We start from the raw sequence: 12,092 nt of genomic DNA, 5'->3' as shown, positions 1-12,092 counted from the left end.
GAGTCCATTAACACTCACTACATACTGGAAGCAGGTGTCCTGCAAATACACATAAGCCACAGAACAGAGTTTTCTTTAAAAAAAAAAACAGAATTCTGGTGCTCTAACCATTATCATGTCTATCTGAGGTTTCAGTTCTGTCAAAATCATAGCACTTAGACAGAGAGCATCTCCACCTAAGAGGGACACCATATTAGCTATTCTTTGAAACACTAAGTCTCATTCTTTGAAAAGCAGCAAGGTGAATAAAGATGCAGGACTTAGGCAAATACCACCAGCAAATTGAGAGAGATGCAGCCCATTTTACCTACTAAACCACTGGTTCTTAACCTTGGGTTACTCAGGAGTTTTGGACTGCAACTCCCAGAAGCCTTCACCACCAGCTGTGCTGACTGGGGTTTCTGGGAGTTGCAGTTCAAAAGCATCCGAGTAACAAAGGTTAAGAACCACTGTACTAAACTATTAATATTCAAACTTCAGTCTCAAAATGTTGTTGGATTTCAATTCCCAGATGTCCAGAGATGGTGGCTGATGGGAACTGAAATCTAAGACAGTTTCATGACAGAAATAAAAAATGGACCACCTTTATTTGGAAGCAAACCACTAGGAAATCTGAGTCACCTCATACCAGTCAGAGAAATAAACAAGCATGGCCCTTTAAAAAAGAAAAAAAAAGAAAATGCAATTTATAACTATTTTTTAAATTTCAACAAATAATTGAAAAAGTAATATGGTTTATAGCAAATATCATTTTATCACTATAAGCTTTTCTCTGTGTGTGCCTACCTATTCCAACAGTGCTATTACTCTATTGAAACTCATATTTGTTTGAACACAGCATGCTATTTAGCTGGCAAGCTAGTGGCACACAAAAACAGGAACTCAAGTTCACATTTTCCTTCACTATGATTAGCCCTGTATGCCACATATTATGAGCTTTCTATGCCTCTAACTACAATAATCACATGTGAATTTCAGAGTTAAGAATATATTATGAATCCCCACAAGGAATTCAAAGAACAGAACCTCCTTTCATTGAGCAATTCCAATATTTGCAAGAATGTTGTATCATAATGTACAAAAACAACTGGAGGCCTGGGCAAGATAAGATAATGCGAAAAGATAAACTCTGATAGGAGGATTATTTTTGGTACCAGCTTCATGCAGGCCCAACCCCATATGGTCCATCATTTATATAAGGTTGCTGTCACTTCACCTGAGATGCACTTAAATATGCACCATGAGAATACAAGTCACTAGATAATTTTCAGTTTCCTCCATGAAATACAGAAAGGAGCTAAGGCACCAAGCAGTATTCAGAAGGCTTTACTGTCTTACTTCCCTACATGGTCCTGTCTTCCCTGAAGGCACATATACTGGTAACTCTCACTTTCTACGACAAAGCAAATCTTCACTTAGAAACAGAACAAGTTGAAATCAGACAAATACAGACACAAACAAATCACACAGTAGCAATCTTTACAGCCTTCTCTCAAATGCTTTTGGAGATTCTCTAGCCTCCTCCTTGCCCGCAAGCTAAAACATATAGCACTGGCTATATTTTTATCTCCACCGAAGCAGGAAGAGCACATCCGCTACCTGGCAACCAACCGAAGTCATCAATACAAACCTTTTTTTTTTCTAAAGCAAATTTTCTTACATCTTGTTTAAAAAAGAGCCTTGAGAAAGAATTTGCATGGCTGTATCAGCCAGAAATCCTGTTCCGCCTTGGAGCCATATATGTATAGTACTAAAGGTAAACTGTGTGGACCAGAGCAAACTATGGCAAGTCCTTAAAGAAATGGGAGTGCCTGACCACCTTGTCTATCTCCTGAGAAACCTATATGTGGGACAGGAAGCAACAGTTAGAACTGGATATGGAACAACTGATTGGTTCAAAATTGGGAAAGGAGTACGACAAGGCTGTATATTGTCCCCCAGCTTATTTAGCTTATATGCAGAATACATCATGTGGAAGGCTGGACTGGAGGAATCCCAAGCCGGAATTAAGATTGCCGGAAGAAATATCAACAACCTCCGATATGCAGATGATACCATTCTGATGGCAGAAAGTGACGAGGAATTAAAGAACCTTGTAATGAGGGTGAAAGAGTAGAGTGCAAAAAACGGTCTGAAACTCAACATCAAAAAAAAACCCTAAGATCATGGCCACTGGTCCCATCACCTCCTGGGAAATAGAAGGGGAAGATATGGAGGCAGTGACAGATTTTACTTTCTTGATCACTGCAGATGGAGACAGCAGCCACAAAATTAAAAGACGCCTGCTTCTTGGGAGGAAAGCGATGACAAACCTCGACACCATCTTTAAAAGCAGAGACATCACCTTGCCAACAAAAGTCCGAATAGTCAAAGCTATGGTTTTTCCTGTCGTGATGTATAGAAGTGAGAGCTGGACCATAAAGAAAGCAGACCGCTGAAGAATTGATGCCTTTGAATTGTGGTGCTGGAGGAGGCTCTTGAGAGTCCCCTGGACTGCAAGGAGAACAAACCTATCAATTCTAAAGGAAATCAACCCTGAGTGCTCACTGGAAGGACAGACCCTGAAGCTGAGGCTCCAGTACTTTGGCCATCTCATAAGAAGAGAAGACTCCTTGGAAAAGACCTTGATGTTAGGAAAGTGTAACGGCAAGAGGAGAAGGGGACGACATTGGATGAAATGGCTGGACAGTGTCTGCGAAGCAACCAACATGAAATTGACACAACTATGGGAAGCAGTGGAAGACAGGAGGGCCTGGCGTACTCTGGTCCATGGGGTCATGAAGAGTCGGACATGACTAAACGACTAAACGAACGAACGAAAGGTAAAGGTAAACGTTCCCCTTGATATTTTTAGTCAGTTGTGTCCGACTCTAGGGGGCGGTGCTCATCCCCATTTCCAAGCCGTAGAGCCAGCGTTAGTCCGAAGACAGTTTCCGTGGTCACGTGGCCAGCACGGCTATACGCAGAACGCTGTGTACCTTCCCACCGAGATGGTACCTATTTATCTACTCGCATTTGCATGCTTTCGAACTGCAAGGTTGGCGAGGACCTGGGACAAAGCAACGGGAGCTCACTCCGTCGCGTGGATTCGATATTACGACTTCTGATCTTCTGACCCTGCAGCACACAAAGGCTTCTGCGGTTTAGCCCGCAGCGCCACCACACCCCTATATGTAGCATTGGTAGTAGTACTATACATCCATTATTGGATGTATAGTACTACTACCAATAATAACAGTGTACTGTCATGTCATTTATGGTGATGCGTTCAGGGTCTTTTAGACATCTGCTCGGAAGTGGTTTGCCATTCCCTTCTTTTGGGTTCACACCTGGGACTGAGCTGCTTGTCCAGGGCCACAAAGGATGACTTATCTCCCAGGACACATAATGAGGAATTAGACTCCTTATATCTGGCTCAGAACTCAGATTCCTAATTCACTGTGCTGTTCTGTCAGCATGGATGCTAACCAGAGGCATAAAAATCATGGTATTGTGCCTCTTTACCATTTTATTGAAACATAAAAGACATCAATCAACTCTTCAAATGTCTGGAAAAGCAGCATTTCCATACTCTGTATATGTATAAGAATCTGCCATATACCCGACAGAAGTTTTCACATCTCCCAATTCCTGACACTTGGATTGATCAAAGTAACTTCAAAACACTGACCGACTAACCTGCACCCCCCAAATACAAACACCAAACCAGAACCTTTGAACTGTGCAGTTTTTACTCTTAACATTCTGAACATTTTATTATTCCTCTTAAGTCTGAAGCCTGGAAGAACCACTTGTTCTTTAATCAACGTCCTACCAGACAAACTCAAGAAACTAAGGCCTATCAAGTACAGTATCTCAGCCAATACAAATACTTTCCCCCAGATTTGCATCTGGAGTATAAGAATATTCCTTTGCTTGCTGTGAACACCGTAGCAAAACAACCCTGGCTTCGTTTATACAGATTTCACCTTTCTTTTTGGCACAGCTCATCCTGGCTGTGATTCAAAGACAGTGTAAGCCTTACAAGCATTACCGACATGTAGACTTCAGTCTAGATGGGCGGGATATAAATTAAATAAATAAAAATAAATAAATACAACACACAAGAAATAAGAAAATTTCAGTCATGGTAGGTTAGATGCGGCTGCACTTGAAGAACAAGCTGAGGAAGGACAGAAAATGTACAACATAATGGTTTGCATGTCCCTATAATCCACTCTACTTTGTTTTAAATACATACTTGATACTTCCCTCTTGGCTTTCTCAAAGACATTTATGAAACTGAAGAAAGCACTAGCTCATTTTTAGCAGACATGTAATTCCCCAGAAATTATGAACCAATTCTGTCCATACAGCTTTATACCTGTTAACATTCCAAAGATGTGATATAACAAAATGAACAAACAAAACTTCTCAATGAGCATTATTCATTTGTATGCCTTCCTTGGAGCAGTGGTATATCTAATGTCCGCAGTTAGATCCTTACGTTCACTTGGCAGGTACAGTAGGCTATATCTGAATTAGGGCTTAGTCCGTTCACTGTCCTAATCATATCCTTTGATGCAAAGTTCTCTCCCTTCACCACTTTGCCATAGCTATGCGTCACTGTCCAAACAGCTTTTGAAGTTCATCTGCCCACACTATCCCCACCCTGGACAGCTGCACATTCTCTCCCCCTTCCCACCAACTGCTGGGTCTCAAATTGACCTCTAAAGGCACAGGCAGTCACCCAGATGAGTGAGAGAAGGGCTAAAGCATCTTATCTATTTTTTTGGCCCATACTATCAGTCATTCAGTGAGGCTATTTGACCAGGAAAGAGAAAGTACAACCCAATCACATGAACATTTTTCAAAACATTTTTTTAAGCTGAACGCATTAGATAACTTGCTGTGTCCATACTCAACCCTGTTGAACAGCACAGGAGAGGAAGGGAGATGGGAAGACTTCAGAAGAATCAGTTCTAAAACTTTCTGGGGGTGTGTGTAATAAGAGCTCATGGGAGGGATGGAGGAATATATTCTCGATGCTATGTTTTTAATTTGCTATTAATCCTCAGACCGAAAGTCAGCCAAATAAGCACCATAGTGCACCAGTTGTTTTTCTAATTTGAATGGTTAATGTATATATGTAATCCAAACACTAATATATCCCAAATTTTCTCAAAAGGAGTACCATATGAGAGGGACGGGAAAATCCAGTTTTATGTGAGTAAATTTGTGCTGTATATTAAGCTGTAACAGTGACCTATCAAAAGACATCAATAAATTCAGTTCAGCTCTCTTCATCCTATGATTCTGTTTGCTGCACTGCATACACAGGTTTGTAGTGTCCTTTGCCTTGGGAGTCATAAATGTGTAAATCACCTACTGTAAGTGGCACAGTTACATTCACCATAAAAGCAAAAGGCCCAGACTTCAACAATGAAGAAAATGCTATAGTATATGGCATGCATGCACTATAGGAGGAGGAGAGGAAATGTTGTTAAGATCAACTTCCAAAGGTAATAGGTAATATACAAGGAACGGTGCCAAACTATGGATAAACCTTCTTAGCGAGCTCTTCCTCCTCTTGCTGGAAGTGCACCCTGCTAAGCCTACTTCCTTCTCATGTTTCCCCACATTGTGAATATGAATACCATAGTAACTTAGCACAAGTGACACCAGGTTTATTTCAGGACCTATTTGTTGCACCCTTTCCTCTTGGAACAATAACTAAAGCAATGTCAAATCCCAGCTGAACAGCTGTATAGTGCAGGATTTTTTTTTCAAACGTTACCATAAAGTTGAGAAGGAACAGAACTGAAATGAATCATTTTGGCACCCAGGCTTTTTAGAGGAGGGAAGAACAAGGAAGAACTTGCTCTGAGTGTTTGACAGGCATATTTGCTCTGTGCCAGAAGAGTGGCTGGAGGGGGTAGACAGACAAGGGCTCAGGACAGACAGGTTTGCACCTTTCCAGCAGCAAAGATTTGCACCGTCTAAATGTTTACATCACCACCTCAATCATCCCACCCTAATTACAGATCAGGGGGAGTGAGAGATTTCAATTACTACTGTTCAGTGGAAAGACTAAAATATTGTTTGAAGAAGATAAAACAATTTTTAATATTTTCTATTTTTTTCAGGTAGTCTAGTAGACTAGACAGACCAGGAATGCTGGACTTTAGTAACTCTGCATGTGATTGCATACATGTTTTATGTTTACTATTTGGATATTTTGACTTTGTGTAACCTTACTGAAACTATCTGATTTCACTATCATTCCACATGTACAGATGCACAAGGCAAAAACTTCTGCATTTCTTTCATTTCAGGGTCTTCAGAGGGAGGGGTGGCTCTTAATTTTCATATTTTTCATATGCCAGTCCTTTAATTTTTAATGAAAGAGAATGCCTCTTTTGGATTTCTCATTCATGTTCCCACATTTTTGTTTTCTGACACTCAAATGTTAAAGAAGCGTTACAGCTACACCAAAAAAAAAAGCATACACAAATTTAATGTATGTCAAAAACAGGCCAATATACACGACGAAGAAAAATCACGTTAGACAAATGAAAAAACTAGTTTGTATTCTCACATCCACCATCATTATCTTTGACTCATCATCATAATCAGTGATCACAGCAAGCCTGTTGCCTTCCTTGCTTGGCACTGACAGTTCAGCTCCCTTCTTTTCAAACTTAGTGTGTTGCAGACAATATAACCAGTGCTGCTAGGTCCACTGCAGCACCCAAACCAACTCTCACCACAACTACAAAGCAAAATCTCCATGAACACAAAATCAGAGGCCATACGAAGATGCTCCTCCAGTGAAGATACCCTACTACCAACAATCTTATGCACAGAGCAAAAAATTCAAGCCACCAACAATTCAAAGCAGTAAAACACCCAACAATTAGAAAACAGAAAAAAGTATGAGTTCAGTGCCATCTACCCAGCACAACAGAGACACTTCAGACCTGGGCACCACAATAAAAAAAGGCAAGCCTGCCAGCTAGACACTGACTGTGTGTCACACAGAGACACATACTCACTACAGGAACCTCCAACAACATAACACCAAGGACAAGAAAAATGCCCCAAGTTGTGCCCAACTGACTACAACAACCAAACACAGAGACTAGTCTACCCCCTACCTACACACCCTCAAAGAAGCCAATAAAACAGTCCCATCACCTCTTTGGCCACTCCTTAAAAAGCCTAACCTGGACCCAAGGCTGGTGGTTAACTACCGACCAGTGGTGAACCTCCCTTATTTGGGCAAGGTGTTGGAGCAGGCTGTGGCTGGGCAACTCCAGGCGCTGCTGGATGAAACAGATTTTCTGGATCCATTTCAATCGGGTTTCAGGCCAGGTTTTGGTACAGAGACTGCCTTGGCCACCCTGTACAATGACCTTTGCCGGGAGAGAGACAGGGGGAGTGTGACCCTGTTGATACTCCTGGACCTCTCAGCGGATTTCGACACCATCAACCATGGTGTCCTTCTGGATAGGCTGGCTGGGTTGGGAGTTGGGGGCACAGTTTTACGGTGGTTCTGCTCCTTCCTGGCTGACCGTGTCCAGAGGGTGGTGCTGGGGGACAGTTGCTCTGCCCCATGGTGTTTGTGTCATGGGGTTCCGCAAGGCCCGATATTGTCCCCCATGCTGTTTAACATCTACATGAAACCGCTGGGAGAGGTCATCAGGAGGTTTGGGCTAAGGAGTCAGCAATATGCTGATGACACTCAGCTCTACCTTTCGTTTTCCACCAATCCAGGTGAGGCGATTTCTGTGCTGAATTCGTGTCTGGACCTGATAATGGACTGGACAAGGGTTAATACATTGAAACTCAATCCAGACAAGACAGAAGTGCTGTTAGTGGGTGTTTAGCCAGACAGGCTGGAGGGCCGTTTCCCTGCCCTGAGTGGGGTTCATTCCCCCTAAGGGACAGGGTCCACAGCCTTGGGGTGCTCCTGGACCCCAGTCTAACTCTGGAAGCCCAGGTGGACTCGGTGGCCAGGGGCGCCTTCCTTCAGTTGCGGAAATTATACCAGCTACGGCCCTACCTGGACGAGTTGAGGCTCATGACAGTTTCACATGCACTGGCAACATCTCATATAGATTACCGCAATGCGCTATACGTGGGGCTGCCTTTGAAGATGGTCCAGAGACTACAACTGGTCCAGAATCGAGCTACACGGCTGGTGAGTGGTGGGGCTGCTAGGGGACATATCAAGCTGATTCTGTTTAAGTTACCTGGGTTAACAGTTGCTGCCCAGGCCCTCTTCCGCATGTGTGATTCTGCTTTGGTTGCATCATGGGGAGAGTTTGTTTTGCCGCTTTTGGTTCCTTTCGCTGGGAGAGAGTGAGGGTTTGCTGGAAGAAGGACAGCATCGGCGCCGAACAGCTGACTGTCAGGAACCAGCAGAGAGGCGGCACCCATTTTGAGAGGCAGCAGCCATGTGGTCGCATCTCAAAATGGCTGCCGCCTCTCTGCTGGTTCCTGACAGTCAGCTGTTCAGCGCTAGAGTCAGGGTGTTCCCAGGCTACCAAGGAGGAGCTTGGTCTACTCAATCTTACTACCAGGAAAGTGACTTCGCTGGGAGAGAGGGAGGGTTTGCTGGAAGTGCACCCGGCGTATAAGACGCCCCCCCCACTTGGAATCATGTTTTTCAGGGCCAAAAAGTCATCTTGTACGCCGGCGAATACGGTAGTGTTTTTTTTTTAAGCACAGTATTGGGCAAAACCCAACAGCCCACTTCCTCTCACAGTATAGCCTTCCTTGTTAAAATTGCATTTTGGTGTTAAAGCCTGATACTCCTTGCAGGCAGTTAATTTTTGCTATTTGACGTTTCACTTCCTGATTGTTTTGGCTGGCCATTTGATCATGATTCCCTTACTGCTGAGCAAAAAAAAAAAAGGTGAGACAGAAAATGAAACTCCACACCCTGAAACTATGAAATGATTTTCATTTCTGACCAGTTAACAAATCAAGTGGTTTCACTAGATTACACAAAGTGTTACAAATACATTGAGCAATAACATGAAGACTATGAGTATGAAAAAGCAAATATACCAAACTCTCTCTCTCTCTGACTAAGGCTGTAGTCCAACACCGAATAAGGCCTAGTGAGGTTACATTTAAAAACCAACTGGGCTTAAATACAAACAACTGAGTACCGGATAAAACTCAAGTGTTGTAGTTCCCTGTGAGGTTTGTGTATTAGTAACACTTTGCAAGCATGATCACAATCAGAATTAGTATAAATGTAGTTCTAAAACATTTTTTAAAAACTGAAATTTGAAGTTGATGAAGCAAAAAGTAAACATTTTACTAATGTGTAAGAAAGCAGAGTGAGAACACTGGTTTAGAAAAAAGATTGGGGGAGAGAGCATACCATACAAATACACATCTAATCAAGTCATTTTACTGAAAAATCAGCAAGAGGAAGAAATTTCCTGCCTGTTAACTCAATATAACCTGACAATTTTAAAAAATGCCTCGCATCCTTAATGTCAAAGAGTGAATGGTTCAAGATAGAAAAAAATGTGGTTAATATTATTCAAGAAGACAGAAATAGATTATTATTTAACTAGTGGTGCATCTTATTGTATACCTACATTGTAGAAAGTGACTGCCTCTTTTTGATTAACTATCTTCCAAGAAATTCAGAAAAAATATGCCTTGTGCAAGAGATGTTTCTTAAATATTCTGTCTCAGGTGGTAAACTAACTAAGGACACAACTATAACGACCCCTTTGGAGCAGCCTGGTGTGGTCTAGATAGGATCACTTGAAGGGAAGTGGAGATGCATTATGCCATTTGGTGCAATTGTCACATCCAAACATCATATGGGCCGAAGCAACCCTATTTAGTCTGGAGCCTTCCACTTCAGCAAACCACTTCAAGATACAATAGGACCCTCCCAATAATCTGCTGGGGATTGGTTCCAAGCCCCCCATGGATACTGAAAACCATGGATAATAGCGAACTCTCTGTCTCTGTCTGTCTCTCTCTGTGTGTATTCTTGGTGTTTTTTTTCCATTTGCAATATGTATGTATGTACAAACACACACAGAGAGTAAAAGGGGAAAAAAAAAACAAGAAAAAATATTTTCACTGGCATTACCAGAAGTGGTAGAGGGTGACAGACCATGCTACGTATTTTTCACTAGCAAGTATTCATACCAGTCTCCGGCTTCATCCAGTGGCCTGTTTTGGTAAGATATGTGAAAATGGTTTTTTCTTGTTTTATTTCTCTTAATATTTTTAATATTTTCAGACTGTGAATAAGTGAAACCGTGGATACAGATTCAGTGGATCTGTATCGTGGGTCCTGCTGTATTGACAAACTGAACTCTTCTCTTTCTCCTCTGCAGAAGCACAGGTGGGGTTGCTAGTCCCTCTCCCTGAACACTGATACGCTGCATCACTTAGATCAAATTTTTTAAAAAAATATTTGATTTGATTTGTGTGAAGTGCTGATCAAACACATGGCTGCAGGCAGGGGAGTTGGGCAGTACACCAGAAGAGAATATTGAAGTCCTCCAAAGCAACAGTCCTATGATTATCCAACACCGGCCCCAATAGAACCTCAGCTAGTTCAGGCAAGGAGGCAGGTGGGCAGGGGATTGGTTAATACTTCTGAAGCAGCCATGTTTTGTCTTTTTGGTCCAGCATAAGGTACTCAAAACTGGTGCCAGGACAGACAGATTTCCTTGTGAGACAGATTGGGTCCTTATGGATGACTGCAACTCTTCCTCCTGTCCCCGCCGGTATAGGCCAGCGCTGGACCAAGTAACTGGGAGGCAGGGCTGAGGCAGAGCCATTCCACCCAGCACATCCTCTCAGGTCTCAGTAATACACCAGGTCAGCCTTTTTCTCCACAATCATGTCATGGATGGTGAGTGTTTTATTAAGAACTGACCTGGCATTCAGCAGAAGTACCAACAGACTGGAGAACAGCTGACAGGACAACCTGAATCTTGAGGGATGGGAGATGGACTGAAGCACAGGACAGAGTCAAGCATCTATTCTGCCTTTCCCTTACCTGGCATGTCTGACCTTCAGCATCATAGCTTCTTCTGCCTGACATTACACAAATAGGAGCATCCTATTCCCCTCCCCTCCCCTGAGATTCACCCAGGCACATACACACGTTCAGTGGCAAGTATAAAAATGCATCAGGCTAATATAACATTCCTCAGCAAGTATAACAATTTCAGGGTGAGCCTCATACGTAAATCTACATGGAACACAGAAAGGTATGTTTAATGCCTTTTATACCAGCAGCTAGATGAGGGCATTTCTCTGGCCTCCACCCTCTCCAATCCCCAGATACCCGAGGTGCCCACCACTCACCTGGGCACCACACAATTTCTACCTTTAGAGGAAAATGCACAGGGATTCTGGAGGCAATCTCTAGCACACTCTGCCCACACTCTCACTGTGGGTGATTCCACAGGAACGTATCTCTCACCCAAGTTTGTATTCCTATTCATTTCATCACATGCGGAAAGGATGATAGCCCCCTGCCCCTCTGTGTCTCCAAAATGGTGACCCAATAGTAGACCCAAACCCTTTTGCTTCTCAGTCTCCTGGGAAAGTGAAGGAACAAGTGGTCCTAATCAGCTATAATGTTCCAGAAGCAGCCAGCACAGTCCCAATTCAGTAGAGAAGCGGTAACATCTGTGGGAAGGCAGGAAAGGTGAAAAAGCTTTTTGTTCACCACTTCTGTTGACCCAGCTGCCAAAACACAGATTGATTGGTATTTCATAGGTATGACTGAAATCCTGCTGCTTAGTATAAAATGTATACCAGCAAATAAAAAGTTCCCACTACGGTTCTTGGGACAGCACACACATGCACCAAGCCAGCGTGTGCACATGCATGTGTACCCACACACACAAGAACTGTGTCAGGGACTCTCCATTTGCCAGTTAGGAATGGACTGAAAGCTACCAATTTTCTTACTCTAAGCAACAGGATTTCAGCTTATATACTGTAAAGGTTGGAATTGCTGTTAGCACTGTAACGTAAACACATCAAGTTCCTTGAACAATGAAAAAGACAAGTCTTTTTAAAATAACCTTAAGAGAAGTATGCAGATATCA

General features: G+C 42.7%; 1 protein-coding gene across 13 annotated transcripts in view; it reads right to left on the bottom strand.

Moving 5' to 3' along the window:
- Positions 1–12,092, bottom strand: part of LMO7 (LIM domain 7) — a 163,417-nt gene that overhangs the window by 61,775 nt on the left and 89,550 nt on the right. The window lies entirely within an intron of this gene.

This window comes from Pogona vitticeps, chromosome 3 (assembly GCF_051106095.1).
Source record: "Pogona vitticeps strain Pit_001003342236 chromosome 3, PviZW2.1, whole genome shotgun sequence".
Classification (NCBI taxonomy): Eukaryota; Metazoa; Chordata; class Lepidosauria; order Squamata; family Agamidae; genus Pogona; species Pogona vitticeps.
The sequence above is the reverse complement of the archived record's forward strand: the minus strand, read 5'-3'. Positions and strand labels throughout refer to the sequence as shown.